General features: G+C 32.6%; 1 protein-coding gene across 1 annotated transcript in view; it reads left to right on the forward strand.

The window, feature by feature from the left end:
• The first annotated feature begins 6,571 nt into the window (after window positions 1-6,571).
• The window catches only part of LOC123548573 (uncharacterized), a 33,109-nt gene continuing 24,012 nt past the window's right edge, over window positions 6,572-15,668 (forward strand). The window contains exon 1 of the mRNA XM_045335940.2: window positions 6,572-6,869. The gene's annotated coding sequence lies outside the window, so the exon portion shown is untranslated. The remainder of the gene's footprint in view (window positions 6,870-15,668) is intronic.

Below are 15,668 nucleotides of genomic sequence, written 5' to 3' on the forward strand. Positions count from 1 at the left end.
GCTGCAACAAGAGTATCAGCAAGAAACTTCAAAGCGTCGCTAAAGTATTTATCAGTTTTAAATGACAGATCTTTACTTTTTGTAGACATCATTGATGAGATTTTGTTTAATGAAATTAGGCCAAAATATATGTTACGTGTATTAGTGTATCTAGTACACAAGAGGAAATGATATTCTGATTCTATAGTTCTTTTACAACATAGATTAAACAAATGATTTTCTCTATGTATACAGCTCAAGAGTGCGAACATTTCAAACAAGTACTTTCATTTTTTTACGTATGATTTCTTTTAAGATTTAGGTATTTTTAACAGCAAAATGATTTTTTGATTTTTCTATAGTACTCATATCTTGACATTTCAGCGACAGAGGCAGACCAAATTTGAATAAATTGCTCCCTATATGTCTTAAGGGTGGTCATTTTAAGTCTCGGTGTTAAACTAAGTCGAATATATTCTTTTGGTGTGGAATATATTTTTTTAGATGAAACACCGGAGAGTCCTTAATGGATATTACGATAGGTAGGTGTATTGATTTACAGTTTATATTCTTGTAGTTACATATGAGCCGTGCCATGGGAAAACCAACATAGTGGGTGTGCGACCAGCATGGATCCAGACCAGCCTGCGCATCCGCGCAGTCTGGTCAGGATCCATGCTGTTCGCTAATAGTTTCTCCAATTCCAATAGCCTTTAAAAGCGAACAGCATGGAGCCTGACCAGACTGCGCGGATGCGCAGGCTGGTCTGGATCCATGCTGGTCGCATACCCACTATGTTGGTTTTCTCATGGCACGGCTCATATTATATTAGGGTGATTTAAAATTATTTGAGTTACTGAGGCTGTCTGAACTTAACAGGCTTCCGCGTTTTGCTATATAATTTTTAACTATAATAGCCATTTAAAGTAAAGGGCATATCATAACAACGAGAGACTTAAACATGACATTAGTGAGTTAAAAATCTGAAAACAATAATGTATGGAAACATAATTTGATTATAGATATAAAGTCTGCACTTTGCATTGACATGTATGTTCTGGTTTGTACTTTGATTTTCTGGCTGTGTTTGGTCTGCTTAATGTTTCTAGAGGGTCATATTCCAACGTCACATGGCAGTGTTCATAAAGTAATCTCCCAATGCTAATACACACTTTGGTTTTCTCATCGTATATGGCTCTCTTCCAATATATCTCCCCAGGAGCAGTCTTCGGAAGGCGCGCTCGTGTACAGATCCCTTATTGAAAATAGACCTCGGATCTGAATATACAATGTAGCTCCTCAACAACTTGGTGACAACGAAATACATTTCTCAAAGGTGACTAGCAACAGATTTGATCCTTACCAAGTTTAGTAATGGCAGAAAAATATCCTATTCAAAGCATATCATATCCTACTACCAGGGCCTAAAACTGTAAGAGCTATAACAGTAAGGTATACCGTACCAAGAATACTCCATCTAGGATCATGTTTCGAGGCGTAGTGACCTCAAACATGGCAAAGTCTTGATTCATATGCAAACAGGCTGCCATCCTGCTTCCATATGGTATTCCATATACATACAAATAATATGACAAAATGACACCTTACCACAAATGCTCATATTTGGAATCGCAGCATTCATTTGTATTACAGCATATGCAGTCATATTAACCCCTCTAACATTGTCTGAAGCTCCTCAAGAAGTAAAAACATTCAATAAAACTTCCTGGCATCATTTTTTGGAGACTGTCGTACACGGCGATACATAAAGTAGCAAAATGCATTGCAGGTAAAGCACAGACATGTTCGTGTACAAATAAATGAAAATCAAAACTAAAGAAGCATACAAACGTGAAGTCAAAGTATTCGCTGAGGACAGAGCAGAAAGAGAAACACCATAAAGGGCTCCAACAAATAGAAATAGTGGAAAACCTCAGGTCGCAAAATATGGCATAAATGAAAATATTGCAGGCACGATTTGATTGAGCCTGTTCAATGACGGTAACATTTTCACATGTTACAAGTACCATAATGCCATTTAGAGAGACACGCAGATGTATACAGCAGTGTACATGGAACGTTCAATGACACAGTGCAGTTCCATGAAAAGCGATAATGGTCCCAGTTAAAATAATAGGTGTGCCGAAAAGGCGAAAATAATTGGCAGAACTAAGCAAACTGGAATTTAGCGAAGGGTCTGAGGACATTGAGCCTGCATATTAGTAACCGTGAGAAACTGCCAAAAGACAAAATTGTAAACCAGATACCATATCCAAGATGTGATTAAACAATATTCAAAGCAAGAGAAACAGGAGTATTGCAAGCTAAAAAAGTAAACAGTACACTAACACAACATAAAGGCCGCGCTGAAAGATCTAAGAGATCGAAATATTACAAGCTCGGATTGAAAGTACGAGGAGAATTTTTATGGCCGTCAGACGCAGCAGAAAAAGTGGAAAACCACAGGTCGCCCAATACGACATAAATGAAAATGTCAGGCTCGGTTTTCTTGGGCCTGTTTATGGACGGAAGTGGAAATGCTAAATACCACCCATTCCCTCTAGCCCCGGATTGAGAAGAGTTCAACATTTACACATGCTACAAGTACTAAATCATGATATTATTAGGGACACACGCAGATTCGTATGGCGGTGTTTTTGGAACCTTCAATGATACACGGAGTGCATTTCCATGAAATACGGCGTATTGACTCTAGTTAAAACAATAAGATTGCCCTTAATGAAACAAAAACAATGGGCAATTGGTAGAACTAAACAAACTGGAGTTTAGACAGGGGATCAGAGGTTATAGGCAGAAGACAAACACCAAAGCAGTTCAGGCCATGTATCATAGAGCCCATCACCCGTCACATTAAACATATTCAAACTTGAAAGCGTATATTTCTAATGTAAAAGAGTTGTACATTAAACATGTGTATCACAACGTTAGAAATTAGAATCAAAAACATCAAGTATTCGTAAGAAAATATTGTATTACCATTATTGTTGCGGACGGGTTAAGGTATCTGATGACATCAAAGTTTGCTCGAAATTCATATACAGTTTCGCTAATTATTTATAAGATGATTTTAGAACTACTGCATGTGAATAAAATAATAACACTAATATTTCGTTCATTTAATCTTAAGTTATTTTAGATAAATCTTAATACTTTTTGAATTCGATGTAACTCATTGCAGACTTGGAGCGGTCTTCTGCGCATGCCCGAAAGTGATTATCAGTTGTAGCGCACGGCAAAAATATGCATATTTTTGCATGTCCGCATGCATTTAGTGTACAATATGCATAAAATACTGACTAAAGGTTAGGGTTAGTATCACCATGGTTACAAAATATATACATTTAAGATATTTTCGTTCAAATTTAGTTAATCCGGTATGTACCGGAGCCTGTAATTTATACCGGCGCTCCAAGTCTGCATTGAGTCACACTCTTTTGAATTAAAATCTAAAGGAAGTTACTTTTAAACTTCGTAATTTTCAGAGTTTACCTTGGTCATTTCTGGTGAATTTCGTCCCTTTTACATGCAGATAAGTTGTTTACATTGAGGTTAATGTCTGTTAAAACATATGAACATCTGAGATTGTCAATAAATGAATTTAAACATCTTTTTATGATATTAGACGTGATATAAAGAACTTGAATATTTGCCATTCTTAAGCCTCTGAAATAGACACATTCAATGAATACATGCCCAGTACGGTGGATATACTAATAAAACTAACCTTTAGACCTTTCAGCCATCAGCGTCAAATATTAACATGTATTTTCTTCGACAAGAATCTGACATAAAACCTATCATAACCAAAAAATTCTAACATTTTAGTTTTCTGATATATAAAACCATTTCCAAATTTTGTGCACACGAAATTAAATGATTTTACAGTAAAATTATGCTTTCGTCATTGGTATGCTAATTTAATTTTTTCATGAGTAAGGACTTTGAACAGACCATGCATTCATATACTTGACAATCTATTTAGTAAATCAGAAATTTGAATTTACATACTTACGATATTTATATATTTTAAATTATATTATGACGTAAATAATTGTAAATATAATCAAACATTGTTACTTCAATCAAATTACACAGAGTCTTGCGGTTACCTTTAACTTCAGACATGTCAGCTTTACAAGTGGCTACAGGTTGTTTTCTAGTAACAGTTTAATAGCAGATATTCCTACTCGAAAGGAAGATCCAGTTTTGTTGCACAACACCTTAAGAGCAACCTTAATTCTATCGTACAGATTGCTTTATGTTTGTATGCCTTTTTCATATATTCATTGTATTATTTAGAATGAGAAATATTTCTGTTGTTGTCAATGTCTGGTATAATGTACTTTTGGAAGTGTTGTACAACATGAAAAAGAGAGCTATATAAATGTGATCTAATATTTTTCGGCGACGCCGTCTAAATTCGTTTTCGCTACTTATGCCACGTGACTTCAGTTTGCAAATCAAACTACTTGATAACGCATTATAGATAACTTATCCGAATGGAAGATTTATGCAACACGCTGCCTGATTGGACGAGAGTGTCAATTTCTTTCACCCTGTTGATTGTGCTACGCTGAGTGAAATGTAGACAAATCGTTTATCCTAAACGACGCTGTTCACAGTTTTAAAGCTAACTTTGGCTCAGTATATTAAGCAAGAATATTGATATATCTCAAAATGATAAGTAAGTTTAATAAATATGATAAAACCCTTTTCAAATACCAACATATATCAAATTAAAGAAAGAGCTGAATACGGTCTGCGTATCACATGAATAAGTGTGTGATAAGATCTCTTTTATGTAGAGAAGTGCTTTTTAAAAGATTTTCCTTGTTACAATTGTCGTCTGTATATGAAAGGTTTCTTGCTTTTGTGACTTATTCAGATTGCATATTAAAATGAGTACTTGTTTGCTTTGATATATTTAATATTTAATTATTTAACTGATTTATTATATATGAATATTTTTCTTTAGTATGGTATGCAAATGTTGAAATCTGTTTCATTATATATATGCTATATAATGACTGAATCTCATTACACTGAAGTGAAGGTACGCTGCATACAGTTTATCTATGTGATATATGTAGACGGCCAAACTTTGCTTATGAAACAGAAATATTGAAATAATTACAATCGTGTGTATTGCTTGACATTCACTTTTCATTGTGACGTCATTGTCCAAAGACTATGCATTTGTTAAAGCGGGATCAGTTGGCCTATTTTAGAAATAAATAAAAATAATAAATAAAAAAATCCTTTAATTGATTTTTTCTCATGTATTCTAATCAAACTTGATTTGTAGCATCTTTATTAGGCCCGCAGCCAACTTTGTTCAGCTGGGACATTTGACCTCTTTTATGGGCTGCTAGAGCTAAAACTAGAAATGCCTTTATACAGCGTCTCATGAACATCTTGGTGGATCTTTGTCATACTTGGTTTGGAGCATCATTATAAGGTCCTCTTCTAAATTTATTTATATAGGAACTTGGGTCCTATTTGGGACCACTATAGCTAAAAGTAGATATGCCTTTCTTCGCATTAACCACTAAAATGTAATGGACTTTTATCAAACTCGATGTGTAACAATACAGTAAGGTCTCCTGCTATTTTGTTACAAATGGGGATAGGGACCAATTTAGCTAAATATATAAACACGTTTAATGACCTCTTCTCATGAACCGCTTCATGAATCTTCATCAAACTACTGCTGTAATTATTCGTCAAAGGATAAACGAAACAAAATTGCAACCCTACGAAACCTTTGCGAAAAAATAAAAGAGAACCATTTAAATTGTTAAAGTGCGGTGTTTAGTTTAACAATTTGAAAAATGTTAGATGAAAGATGAATGTTAGATGAAAAATTCATAAACTTCTTTCCTTATTACAATTCGCCGACCATCATTTTTAAAGATATTTCTTGTTATAATTAGTTACGGTAACACAAAGGCGATTCAGCGAATTTTAGAAGGTATTCATTGATTCAACATTTAATGAAAACTATAAAATATGTTGAAAAAAAATATAGTTACTGCATTAGGTACGAACTTACACGTTCATGAGAAATAATTCAGCTTTATTTTATAGCTTACTCCAAACAAATTTGGCCTGAAGGAATATTGATTTATGACGATTTTCTGTATTTTATAGACTTTTCTATAAGCGGACAATATGATAATCGCCATATTACATGTTCTTCGGCAAAACTCCGTATGCGGTAGTCGCAGTCTCCTGTTTTAACGGAAAGTCGATGCGGTTTGAGCTATATACACAACCGAAGAAAGCCGAATGATTGCGTAACGAGAAATCTTAATCACTTGGATGTTGCTGAGTGTACCTACAGGTCCAATACCTTAAAACAAACTTGACATTATGATGAAGATCTAGAGACATGCCGCTTTAAGAATCATTATATGGCGAAGTTTTTGTGAATAATGTAAAACAATAATGCATGACAGTTTAATGTTTACATAGTCTTTACTTGATAATAAATGTCGTATGACCGTTCACCTATGGCCCTTTTGCTATATATTCATTAATATAGCGTATTCAGGTATTTTGTACCGTCTGTACATATTTTGTTACTACGGTAACGAATTTATTCGCCGAAAGATACACAGCTGAAGCAGTTACCGGGCATTAAATTTCTGACATCCTTATCTATATTGTTGAATTTATGTATTGTTCACTTATTTTTCTTGCGAAAGAAGTTTTGAATAAAACAACGATGACATTATGAATGGAAAAGAATATGTAATATTTAAATTCTATACGGAAAAGGATAAATATACAAGTTTGTTACTATCATGGTACAATTAGAAGATCGGATGAAGAACGAAGTCCTGGCTACCTGACAAAGTCGGGAAAAGGTAGGCTTTTAGTCACTCAGATATATCTGTAATTTTCAGTTTTTAATACGTAAGTTTACTATTGTTATTAAATAAGTACACATAAAATACTATAATTGAAAAAGCTAAAATGCCTGTTTGTTGGTTTTAATTTTTGCTAAATATTTACGTTATTATTCATGCCGTTTTCTTCTAACGGAGCTTTTTTATGTGAATTTTTGCAATTAACGTTGGCTTCATATTTCTCTTGAGTGATCAATACGTTATACACAAAGGAATCTGTAAATATCTTACACAAAACAAAGTAACGCTGATTTAGGATTAAATCACATTTACAGAAAAATACATACGCATTTTATTCCTCACCTATGTGACTTAGAAACCTCGCTCGGGGTGTAAAGTTCTTTCATGTGGCTTGCGTAAGGTCGGACGTTTCATCCATGTGCCTACCAGTGTCTGAAATAGGCGAAATAATATTTGGAAGGGCAACTAGGGTCTTCCCCTACCGTCCGCAGATGGAATGTCACCATATAATCTATAATTGGTTCAACGTGACGTTGAGCCAAAATCAAACAAAAAGGCTAATATACATTTCAAGTTACCATCTTCTGAAATTTTTTAATTTGTTATTTTCCACGTCTTTGAAATTCATGTTGAATACATGTAAAGTGTTTAAAGAAAAACTATTATTCTGCCCTTTAATATCTGAGAACAAATTTTATGTATAAGTATATAGAAATTATCTATAAGTCCATCAGATAACTTTAATGTTGGCTGCAAAAAATTCCCGGCATATTCACAAATAGTAATGATATTAGTAGTTAATAACAAATGATTATGCGTATTATTAATATATATGCTAACACTTGGCCTTTACCTCATAAATAACAAAATGATGTAAATTAAAATCGATACACTCCTTTTGCTTTTTAAAATATGATATCCGAAACCCATTCCATCTTACTAATTCTCTTTCATAATGTGAAATAAGCCGCACCATGAGAAAACCAACATAGTGCATTTGCAACCAGTACGGATCCAGACCAGCCTGAGCATCCGCGCAGTCTGGCCAGGATCCATTCTGTTCGCTAACGGTTTCTCTAATTGAAATAGGCTTTGAAAGCGAACAGCATGGATCCTGGCCAGACTGCGCGGATACGCGGGCTGGTCTGGGTCCTTGCTGGTCGCAAATGCACTATGTTGGTTTTCTCATGGTGCGGCTCACATATTTATTTTTCATGGGTATATCCTTCTATAGCTCATTTGCTCATATTTTGGTATTATAAACATATACTCTTTCATTTCAGTATACACAGGATATATTAAAACAAAATGATTTTCATCTATGATATCAGTTTTTTCACAAAGGGTAAATTTTCGCTGGATTGTTAATATGCGTTCGTTCCAAAACTGTTTCAGCTGTTACTAAATTTCACTGGAACACAGTGAGAGTCTCATATTAATAATAAATTAGCATTCACTAGTTTAGATTATTACAATATACCACGTGAAAACCTGACTTATTATTTATATAATTAATTGTAAAAATTGGATTTTCATAATATCCCCAAGTGTCAAAAACTCATTTAATTTTCTATCAACGAATCTTTACAGTCATAACACCGCCTATGATGATATCATTTAGTAAAATCTACGAAAATATCCTTTCAAAAGTAATATAAAAGCAGTCTCGGTTTGATTGAGGCTGTACATGAAAGGGTTAGGTTTAATTGTCTTTTACGACTTGTGCACATTTCATGGTATATCATGATTTTTATCACTGTTTCCTTTACCACGCAGTAGCTCCATGTTTGTGAATCATTAAATGACAAAAACACAAATTCATTGACTTTATTGTATGTAAAAGAATCTTATACTACTAAAAATATTTAATACTTATCTATTTTACTGACTACTTATAAGATATGTCATGGATTGTTGTAGTTGATGATCTGCTGCCCATATTTCACTTGTGATTAACCTGAACAAGGCAAGAATGCATGTTTGTCTCCTACGAAATTTATAGAATTTTTCCTATGTCATATAAAATGCAAGTTTTGCAAAAAGAATGTTGTTGATGATGTTTATAAATAATCTGATGAGTATATGTATTATTATACATTTACTTTTAACACTAGTTCAGAGAAACATGATCTGTTTAGAATATCATGTTACATGAATATTCAATGTGTTCATTTCTTTTATATATCTTTAGACACTAATACAATTGTTTTAACTTCTTTCATACCTACATAAATATATCAGAATGTTGGCAAAGACTTTTCCAACAATTTATGCGCACACGACATTAAATCTGATTTAACTGAAAACAAAACAGTCAAGATTTAACAAAAAATTATTCTGTCTCCATCCCGTAATAAAAATATCAAGTGCACGTGTCTCATCGCTCGTGTTATTTAAAGCTAAACAAACAGTAAAAATCAACAATATTTTGCACATGTTAGTTTATTTTATAGTTTAAAGACGCACAACCTACAGTAATAACTTTAAACAGAAACCATCAATTAAATAAATTAAATCATTTCGAGCATACGCAGTACAAAATAAAGCTATATTATTTCTTTTATAACAACCAGTTTAAAAAGACATCATCAAACGGTATAAATGTCATATCCAAGCTTTTTAACTCTTGTCAAAATACAATGTATCGTTTATCATAGAGAAAATGAGAAGGCTTTAGTAGTGAGGAAAATATGGGTGAAACAAAGATTTTTATAATTGATATGATTATCTATCTGATTAATAATTATTTTCGGTTGCTAATATGCTAATACTAGTGATAAAATGAACATTCGCATAATGATTTTATAACTTTTATGTCTCGGTCACGATATATCCTGTGACAATAGTCAATGACATGCTAATCAAAAGTAACTGTGGTTGAAATCGTATAAAATGAAAGTCTCAATCGTCTTAATTAAAATCACTACACGGAATGTTCGTGTTCAATGAAATGGGAGAAAACTGTCTTCAGTATGTTCGAATATTTTCAATTGAAATTCTGTTAAAAAGGTAATAATTCTTACAAATTTTATATATTTGAGTTTCGTTTATAACACAATGAAACATACATTGATAAATGGATATACTTTTTGTATTTACTTAAATATCAACTATTCAGTTATATGGTAATACAGTGTCTTTAGCATTGTTTGCTTCAGAATGCATGTCAAACTGTTATATTTTTATTTTTCCTTCTTTTTATTGATATTTTGAATTCTGGTTTATTTCAATAATACACATTAATAGTACCACCATGTGTATAGTTTCTGATTTAAGACATTTCATTGTCGCGTTGGTGTGCGGGCGGTTTGTATAACACATTTCGTTGCGTCGTCCTGGCGCGCGCGTTATTGAGAAATGCAGCGATAAAGGATAGAAGAAATACAACAATACCATTTTTACCTGAGTCATTAAAAACTAATGTACATCCTTAACAACTACATAAAATTTAATTTAAATTTTATCAATAACCTAGCATTTCCATGCTAATCCGCCTTTCATTGTCAATCGTTTCGCTAGCATCTGAATTTAAAAAGCCTTCTTTTATTATTTAAGCAACATTTGTGTCAGGTTTTGGCATTTGTTCTTCTTCCATATACTGGCCAACTTCAACCAACTGAAGACTATTGCCACGTGTTTCCGACAGGTAGTCAGTATTCCACGGGACGAAATTGTCCACGGAGATTTGTTCAAGACAATTTACGATTACTTTACAAATACACATAGACGTACTAAATGAATTTATCAATTCTGTGTTTAATTAAGATCATAATATTTTTCATAGAGATAACGCTTGATGCAATAATTGCACGGGTGGCTGCCACTGAAAATGCATAATCGGGTGTTAATAACTGAAAAATTATTCGACTTTATACGGAAAACAAGCACATTAGCTTTTCATTTCATACCTTTAAATGGTCTTTTTTTGTTAATTTGGATACTGTTGCATTCATAGAATATCAATTTATATAATGGCGAGTTTTCATCTGTTTTAAAAGTTTTGGTGTGATGCATATACCAAATCTTATGTAAATTTTAAGATTCACCAAAATGAACTCTTCAACGTTCTGTTTGTAGCAAACGAGCACTATTACGTTACGCAAAGCTCGTCTTCAGCGGCTATAAGCTTCTGTGCGTATAGAATACTAGAATGAACTGTTATTGTTTCGATGATATAAATCAATGCGTTTACAGTTTAATGTCGAAATAAAACTAATTGTACGTTTTCAAGTGCTTCATGCAAATATAAGATTTAAAACGTTGAAAATAAAGTACACACATCTTGCACATAAATTTATAGATAACAAGATAACATTCAAAAAAGTAGAAAACCACAAGTCGGCCAACCCTACATAAATGAAAATGTTGCAGTCTCGGTGTGATCGAGTCTATTCATGAACAGTAGTCGAAATGCGAGCTCTATAGCGCCGAGGTAAGCAAAACTCGACATTTACACATATTGCAAGTACCAAAATATAATTTAGAGACACACGCGGATGTATTCATACGGCGGTGTACATGTAACGTTCAGTTATACTAAGTATGCAGTTTCCATGATAAATGGTACAATTTTGTCTAAACGAGGAAACAATGGACAGAAGTAAAGAAACTGTGATTTAGTGAAGACGTCTGAGGTTTTGGAGTCTACATATCTTAGAGACTACCAAAATACAATATTACAAAGCAGTTTTATATGTATGTATTTCAAAAATAATGGATGTTAGGGGGATTTATTTTTTCGCTAATGTGTACAATTTACGGATAAAACTGTTAGTAACTGTGTTTTATGGTATAACTGACTGAATAAATCAATTTAATTACAATTTAATATCAAAATAAATATTAATGTTTATTTACAAATGATTGATGCAAACAAGTTAGTTTGAGAAGTTTAATGTATATAAACACCATAAAATGCGTCTTGAGCATACAGTTTATCTACAATAATTAATTCTATATGAGCCGTGCCATGGGAAAACCAACATAGTGGCTTTGCGACCAGCATTGATCCAGACCAGCCTGCGCATCCGCGCAGTCTGGTCAAGCTCCATGCTGTTCGCTTTTAAAGCCTATTGGAATTGGAGAAACTGTTAGCGAACAGCATGGATCCTGACCAGACTGCGTGGATGCGCAGGCTGGTCTGGATCCATGCTGGTCGCAAAGCCACTATGTTGATTTTCCCATGGCACGGCTCATATTGATATACTTTAGAATTCAACTGAAATGTTCTGAGAGTAAGTGTATAAATTTAATATAATTCAAAGGAAACAATTAAGGTTTGGCAAAAATATCATGACTCCACTCAGTAATAAAAAATATCAAGTAAACGTATTCCATCGCCTGTATCATTTAAAGCTAAACTAAGTAAAAGTAAAATCTATGGTAATGATCTCAATTAAATCAATATTGTATCATGTCTAGTATTTACAGGGCAAAATAAAACCACACTACTTCTGTTAAAAAATTATCATGAAAAGATAAAAATGTCAAGTCCAAGCTTTTCAACTGTGTCAAAATACAATGTATCTTTTATCATAGAGAAAATGATAAGGTCTAGATAATGAGGTAAATATGTGTCAGCTGAACAAGGTGAAACAAATATTTTTTGTAGTTGATATAATTGTTTATCTGATTAATAATTATATTGGGTTGCTAATATGCTAATACTAGTGATAAAATGAACATTCGCATAATGATTTTATAGTTTATGTCTCGGTCACGATATATCCTGTGACAATAGTCAATGACATGCTTATCAGAAGTAACTGCGGTTTAAGCAAAATATAGTGTTTAATAGTATAAAAGTTATTTTAATGTATAAATGCAAATGCTTGTTGAGCAGCTGATATAAGTTTTTTTTGTGTTAAAGGAAATGGGTAAAAACTGCCTTCAGTGTGTTCGAAAATGTTCAACTGATTACTTACTAAAAAGGTAAATTTCTTTCTAATTTCATATAATTGTAGTTAATGACATAAATATTGTCAAAATTTAAATTTTTACAGTGTAATTTTAGATCGTCTTGTTCAGATATTGCATAATAATTGTTTTAGATTTCTTAAACAATAAAATGAACTAATAAAGCAACAGATTGCATGAAATCATTCGTTATGCACCGATGGTTAAGTTGTAAAAGATGACAGTTCTTGCAGAGATAAAATTCACTCACTAGCATGTACAGAAAATAGAAGAGTTTTTTAATTATGCTACTGATCAGAAATAGTATAGTGATCAGTAAACGGAAATTAATTACAATACTTTAACTTAAATGGATCAACCTATTAAATATATGGCCCTCTACTGTGGTTTGGACTATTTCGATTCTCTGAAAAAATGTTAACATTGTCAGATTTTGAATCTGTTCACTTGGACTTGATCAAGGTAGTATCATCTTTTTTTACTCCTTTCTCAGACTTTCAGAACACATTGTGCAGCAGAACCAGAAGTTAGATGATATCTTAATTTTACAGAAATAATAACTTTAAAGATAAACTTGTCAGATAAAAACTAAAAGTCTTTTTAGAGGTTTCTTGTAAATAATATCCTTAACCAAAAAAAAAAAATGAATGAAAATATTTTGTTAGGAAAGATTAATTGCACCCGAGTATTCAAACTATGATTCCTTGATGACTTTTTTGAAATGGACAATTGGAACTCTGTGTTGTGTATTTCCAAGAGCTAACCATTATAAAGACGTGAATCTTCACAAGATAAAGTCGTGCATTTGCAGAATTTACGTTTAATTCAATCAGCGAGAGCAGAACAATTACACTTGCATTTGACAAAATGACATTTATTTTTGTTAATAAAATAGTTGTCATATTTTTACTGTAACAAAGTACTCTATGAGTTCGTATTTGGGAGTCTCGTATTTCTTGTTGACTATGATATACCTGTTAATAAAAAAATCGGGGTCAGTATAAATGACTGAAACTCACAAATGACCTTTATTGATGCATACCATAATCAAGATTAGAAAGAGCAGCTGTTCAAATAGAAGATATGCAAACTCATCTATAAGAAGAAACACCTCTTCAAATGTCACATAAAATCACAGCTATAGATGGAAAAAATTAAAACATTGGAATCAATAATACTTTGTACCTTCTTAATCAAATATTCAAATCTATGACAAATATATGGAAAATAGGATTTGAGAGAAAATAATAAATTTTATTTCATAACAATAAATGTGGCAGTCACGTTTTAAAGTTCATATGCACTCGCTTTCTCCATTTAAACTGGCCTTGTACGTGCGTAGTGAAAGGTTACTTAGCTAGCGCGTCACGTTGCCACATATATTTTAAAAATTTACCGAACATTGCCTATGGGAACTCACGTATGAAAACCGCTCTTGTTCTTGAAGACAAAAACAGCAGCGTTTTGAAACTGTATTTTAGATTTTAAAATTGACTACCCTAGCTTAATTTAACGACATTAAGACAGTAAGTAACCTTGAAATGTAAATAAATCAAAATCAGTTCCTTTAATTACTATGTTCTTTTGCGTATTATTACAATTCATAAAGTCGTGAGCAAAGCCTATTTTCAAATGTTAAAATGAAAATAATCTAATTCAAATTTAGTACGTGCATATTTTCCAAAGTTCCAAAGTATTTACCTTATGAAACAAATTTTATGCAAACGGTACCGCTGGTATTTACATTGTTATTCAAAGCTGGTATTTAAATATAAGAAAAACTTAAAGACACCTCTGCGAAAAATCTGACTATATTTGGGATGTTAATCTGATTGTGGGAAATTATTATACACTTTGTTAAAAAGTTCTCGTACCAAAGAAAATAACAGCAGGCTCGGTTTATTGTGAGATAATAACAACTCACACTGGTTTAAAGTGTCGGACTTACACAAAACGTAGCGTAGAGTTTAGCTGGAAAATTGTCCGTTTTTCGAGAATAACATTTTTTCGGGTCGAGGAATTTTGTTTAAATTTCAATCATAAATGCGAAAGTATATTTACTTGCGTTTGATAAACAAAAAATTGTATGTCACCGAATTCGTTTTTTCAGTACCACCGATTTTGTTTCCCCATCCCCGAGCTGAAATGCGACGTTATTTGGTGGTATTTTTAAAATTGCGCTAAAATTTCGGCCGATTTCGGAAAACTCGTACTATGGAAGATTTTGTCGACATTCTATCGTAAAAATATACGTTCAACGAAAGCATATTCTGAAACATAAGAAATAACACATATACAGTAAATAGAATAATAGTAGAAAAAAATAGCCCCGGCTGGTTTTGAGTTGCGAACTTTTAGTTTTTACCTCAATTATAATGATTTTTATTAGCATTCGATTTTGATACGTAATTTTAATGGAATTACTTCTATAAAAAAACATCATCAAAAGTTTGTATTATCTTCATTATTGGTATTTAATGTGAACATGTGTTATAATGGACTCATGCATGTTACCGTTTCAAAAATTTCTAAAGGTCAAAGAGACCGTACATCCATGGACGATATCAATGTAAAATATTATAACTGTGCACCTTTGATGTCGGATTGTAGCTGTATGTAGGAAAGGTAAAGAATTACCCACAAGTTAAAGTTTTACTGTTAACGGAGTTTGTCTACTTATTCTTTTTTAGTTTAAAGAAATACTCTATATTTTTCATCACTGATTTTCTGCTTGTAACTCGAGCTCGATTGCTGACTTGATATAATGTTTCTTCCTTTGCATATTAGAAAGAAAACTTAAAAGAGAAAATTATTAAACAGTACCGACTTTGTTGTATTCAAGATTTTGCAGGAGACATATCATGCTCACTGTGATGTCGA

This window comes from Mercenaria mercenaria, chromosome 6 (assembly GCF_021730395.1).
Source record: "Mercenaria mercenaria strain notata chromosome 6, MADL_Memer_1, whole genome shotgun sequence".
NCBI classification, from domain to species: Eukaryota; Metazoa; Mollusca; class Bivalvia; order Venerida; family Veneridae; genus Mercenaria; species Mercenaria mercenaria.